Here is a 6,000-nt window from a genome sequence, read left to right on the forward strand (position 1 = left end):
TACAACCAACACTGGCATTAATCTATGAGCTTTGAAACGCTTCATTCAGCATACAATTTGTTGCATTATTATAGAAACGAAATTGAAAATGGTTTGGGATTTATAAACATTCGTTTCATTGCATAGAAAATTATCGACGTGCGGACGTTAAAGGAGGCACTTGTCTAGTTCCAATCTGAGTGAGTTGTGCGGAATCAATCATGTAAAATTATCGTGGTATGTAAATGTTTTGTTCCAAGCCGGTGGAAAAGACAAGTTTAATACAGCGTACAGATAAGTCGAGGCCGCTAAACCGAGATTTATTTCAAGCCATATTAAACGAGATATTTTCCTTGATTAAGAAGAAAACACGGATTCGGTTTTGTATTCATGTAAATAATGAAAACATCATGTAACTAACACATTACAATAAATATGGTCATTTCTGCATCCAGTAGTAAGCCTTTCACATAAATATCGCAACTAGGTAATTCTTAATAGTAAAGGTTAGAATTTACGGTAAGCATCGATCGCCTACTGTACTCTAACCTGTACTGTATAAACAAATGTGACATCACATTCATTGAATAGTATGTGTGGAAAATAAAATGTATATGTAACATGTTTTGGTTATTCAACAGGACACTTGTTCGTAGATTTATTATTTGCAAGACAAATATTCTACTTTTACATATTAATATATTTGTTCAACTTCTTTTAGGACTACATTATACGCACAACAACATAAAGGGTTATCTTCTCAGTCAGAATAAATCAAATTATTCCTTGTTTCTCTTTAAATAATTTTCACTGAACTTAAACCTACGTGATAATAAGAATGTGGGTAATCATTTAATATTAAAGACTACGTATCATTAAACTCGTTACAAGTATTATGTATTAAATCATTACCATTTAATCTCTCTCTCTCTCTGTCTTTTTGTATGCCTCTCTGTTTGTTTGTTTGTTTGTCTGTCTGTCTGTCTGTATCTCTATCTATCTATCTATCCATTTAATCTATCTATCAACCTATATATCTGTCTATCTATCTATCTATCTATCTATCTATCTATCTATCCGCGAACAGATCCGCAAGGTCGGCAAAATATGTGACTTCAGTCCGATACGATATTTAAGACATGGCCGGGCGCCTAAACCTAGGTTAACGCGAGGAAATATGATTTACAGTTTTCCTAATGGCATGCTCCGCCGCAAAGTTGATACTTTACAACGCAATCAAGCTCTGTAAGGACTTCGTCCTAACGCCATTGATCATCTTGCATATTTGCCAATTGTATTCTCTAATAGTAATAATCATTTATGATCTTGATTGCGCTTTTTCCTATTATCCATTATGATCATTATCACTGTTGTTCCTATCATCATCATTGTTGTCAGATTTGTCATTGATTTCATCTTTCTTGTACATAGTCACCATCGTTATCTCCTTCATTTTCGTCTTCTTCTTTGATGCATATTCCTTGGCTCAACAAGACAGGCCTTTCTATCTACGAGGGAATGTGATATATGAATGATTGGTTTTTAGGGCGACGGCATGCCCATTATATACGCCGGTATTCACATGATGATGACCAGTGCTAGATGGTTTATGATGTGTTATTGTTTCGGCTACGACAATAATGATGGGTGGCAATGACGAAATTATGGGTAGTGGATGGTGTGTTAATGATCACAAACATTGTTTTAAAAAAATTAATTTTTTTAGAAAATGTAAAGAATATTGCTTGAGAGCTTACGAATTTGTTTCGAGCAAAGAAGGCTACGATCGTGCCATCGAAACGCAGCTTACAACATTGTTCAATTTATTCGTTCTTGAGTAGTAGAAATTATTTTGAAATTAACTCAAATAAAACTTTGATGCTTCAAACAACTGGAACCAGTGATACTTTTAAGACTGTTCATTTTGAGTTTCATACCCATATTATTTGATTAAGTTATCTCTCATTATCCCAGGGTTATAAGAAACCATTATGCGCAAAGTATGCATCATGTATCCATTCGGCTTTCACGCAATGTCCGTTTTAATATTCTGGAAATGAATAAATCAAACTCCGGTTATTTAAACTCTGGTCCTTCCTAGAGTTTATTTAAGGTTTCTTCGACCATATATTTGCTTTCTTTGTCATTTCATTATTTCGTAAAATATTCTATGCGATTCGCAATAAATGCGTCTGGATACCCTTTAAATCGTAGCAAGAATTATGAGCATAATTAATTACTCAGTACTATTATTTCCATATCTTAATGTTTTGTCCAGATTTGACATTTTAGTTCCATATAATCAAACCCAAGCATTACTGAATGAATATATTATTTAAGGGCTTTATATCTTTTTAATACCATCAATTGTAGGCTGGAAGGTGAATCTATATGATTTTAAAATGGGGAATATTTATGTGCATTCCATATCTGATAATGTGGTTGAGCTGATGTAATACATTTATTGGACTTCTTATGCAGAAATGGAGAAATGCACGATTCGTATTTCCATGATAGACTGTGGTGGAGGGTTTGCTTGGTTGAATTTTTGGGGGGATATATTTATATACTTCGTATTTCTAACTGGAAATTGTCCCACTTGTATGATAAGGAAATAGCTGTTTCTATTAAACGTTCTCGGAGTTTCCCGTGGTTTACCATTTTGGGCCAGCACGGTGTCGAACGCTGCCATGGTAATCTTTATATCCATCGTTTTCATCAATTATAGCTTTGTAATTGGTTTTCGGACCGCTTTGTGCCGCCGCAAGAAATTGTGAATATGAACGTATACACGCAGTGACGATGCTATTTTGCCAGCGCCACCATTGAATCATATTTGCACTGATATGGCTCCGACATTATTGTCCTATAGTTACCATAGTCGTGATTTACGCCACATCAAGTCGATATTGAACCATATTGAGTGCAACCGTGCGAAATGCCTGAAATGATCGTTCTCGTTTTTGCCCAATAATGTTTGGTGAATAATATTCGAAAGTTTGATTTTATTCGTCGAGTCAACGTTGGTGTAACTTATTCATCGGGGAATGCAACCGGGATAAAGTATTCGGTCAACTCGACTTAATTGTTGCAGAAACACGCCCAGAGTGTTTTCTTGCTGCGAATTATGTGATTGAAAGTTTTCATGTGCTAATACCAATGATCCCAAGCTAGTTTCGGGTTGGTATTGACATAATTAGAGTGGTCAGTCTACGTATTTCTATTTAACTATGAGTAGAATTCAATTTCAGTGTATAAATGCGTTTGTTCACACCGTTTCCCGGCAAAGATGCGTCCATAAGTGGAACCCATTGCTATCAGTCTAACCATCATTCCTCACCATCGCCATCAGAATCGACTATTTAATAAGTAAACATGAATTATTCTTAAACTCAAACGTCAAAGATGGATAAGTACTACCCGTCCAGATAAGTTTTTTTTTATATATAACTTGATTCAGAGCAGCAACTAACACTCATCAGACACTAGCTACATTATACCCCGCCAAAAGGTTTCAAAATTTTATATAAGAATACATGAAGAAAGGATTTTGAAGAACACATGAATAACGAAAGAATAAAAAATGAATAAAGGAATATGATAGGAATCAGAGAAATGAAAACAAAGGTCACTAAAGGAACCCTATAGGCAAAGGTATCACAGTAATGAAAAAAACCACACATGTTGACCTCGATATTTATATTACGTTGAACATTTGAACTGCTTGATGCAGACGTACAAATACATCATCAAATCAGACACATGACTGACGATACTCGGTGTTGCATGAATGTTGATGATTGCATATATCTGATTTTGAGCAACAAATATATCGTTGATACTCATCAAAGACTAGTTACATGACAATCTTGATTTATCACAATGTCATTGTACAGGACGTCCATAATGGGAAATAAAGTTGTAGTCCAAAGTCAAAGAGCACTTCGTAATTCCAATGAGTAATCCAAACAAATAATTCTTCTCAAAATAAATCAAATCATATCAGATAATACATCTGCAGACTAATATTAAAACAAGAGCAATATTGGGAAATAGCAATACTAATACTACTTTTTAAATTCTTCATTACATAAATCTCTACGACAATGTAACAACCAAATGTCGCAAATCATTCACATGACTTATTTGACATTACCTTTCTTATGTCCATATACACCCCACCTGACATATGTTGTAATACTCAATTGTCCAATCAGAATAGTCACCAAACTTATAAACATATTCACGATTCAGGCTGAGTTTAAAACTAGTATACACCTATTTATAGCTCTATGAAAAAGTAGAATCTAGTCACATATCAAATTTCAAACACTTAATACGAATATATATATATATATATATATATATATATATATATATATATATATATATATATATATATATATATATATATATATTCCATTTTTCAAACTTCAGAATTATACATCAGAAGGCGGTGAAGATTTTGAAAGTAACATCTTAAAATCATTGCCCATACTGGTACATTTTGTCTTTCAAATATAAATAGGAAATCCCGTAAGAATACTCTTGAGATAGTGCAATGATATTATACCGCTTTGAGAGTTACCGTCTGCAAAGATCTTACCACCAAAACTTATTTGCTTAATTTTCAATGTCCTAAGAATATTTAAGAAGGTATCGCTTTTTATTTTTGTTTGTAATTATTCGATTTCTAACAATATTGCCGATTTTCAAGTAAGTTTTGAAAACTGTTTTTCAAATGAACTCATTTTTCTCCATAACTGCCGTTTTATTCCCTACATGTATAAATGTCAGAATGTTTTGTTCTTGTTTCTTGGATGCGACTGTATATCTTTATAAACTACAGAAATAATGTTTGAAATAGTCCTAGGAATATCACCTTAAATTGACTAACATATCAAACATTAAACATTGAATCAAACATAAGCTCAACTATAATTTATTTTACTTGTTTCCTTTAATAATGCTGAATTAGATTTAACATAACCATACATGGACATATAGTAAGGTATTTATTTCCTACATTACTTTTCGTATTTAATTCCTCAGTATATTCCTATTAAGGATTTATTCACAAACCTGATAAGTTCGTTTTAAATTTTCACTTCGTCTTCTAGAAAAATAGAAAAGGTAATAGCGACCTCTCAATACCGGCTCAATAAAATATCACTAAATGTAACAGTAATATGGTAATAACATGATGTATTTTGTTTTAAAATAACTCCAATCGGCCGTCTAATAAGGCCATGACTACTAAAAAAGAAAAATCGTTAAGTGACATTCTCTCGAAGCCCATTGAGCAGAATTTTACCTGATTTGGCAAAAAAGTATTATGTCATAAAAGTCTTTAAATTTTCTGCACATAATGTCGATCCACCGTGAAATATCGCTACGTGTTCAAAACAAAAATGCAGTAATCAGACTTTAAATGGCGTTTCAGAAACTTTTTTCAAAATGTAACTTATGTGACAAAAGCAGTTTATCGTGAAGTACGATCAAATATACGCAGATCATGTCAATCTGCCATAACATATACCACAATTACAAAACAAAATCTTCTTTCGATGCTTTCTGGACATAAGTTGAATAAATGCTAATCTTCCACGAATTGTAACCTTTTGCCACTAACAATAGAAAAACATGCGTTAATTTCTTCCAATATGCCACGGTACTAAATGTGACCAAATTTGACAAAATATTCCAACTGAAAATACCTTCCAAAATTACAGAAATGATGATGAGTCACCACCATACTTGCTAATAATCCCTAGTTATAGGGTTCCAGAACTTTGTGTTAGATTCAACGCTTTATAGACTCTGATCGGCTCTAAGATAAATTAATGTCATAAAGGCCTTTCAATATTTGCGAAATGATGTGTATACGTTGTCATATATGCATACAAGCATTTAACCTAGAAAAACCTTCTAACAATTGTTTCATTTGCATACGCATGAAAAGCATTGGCGAAAATCTTACTCCTTATCCAGAGATTTTGTCAAACACACTATACATTTGGC

Source organism: Sinohyriopsis cumingii, chromosome 18 (genome assembly GCF_028554795.1).
Source record: "Sinohyriopsis cumingii isolate HCF-2022 chromosome 18, ASM2855479v2, whole genome shotgun sequence".
Lineage (NCBI taxonomy): Eukaryota > Metazoa > Mollusca > Bivalvia > Unionida > Unionidae > Sinohyriopsis > Sinohyriopsis cumingii.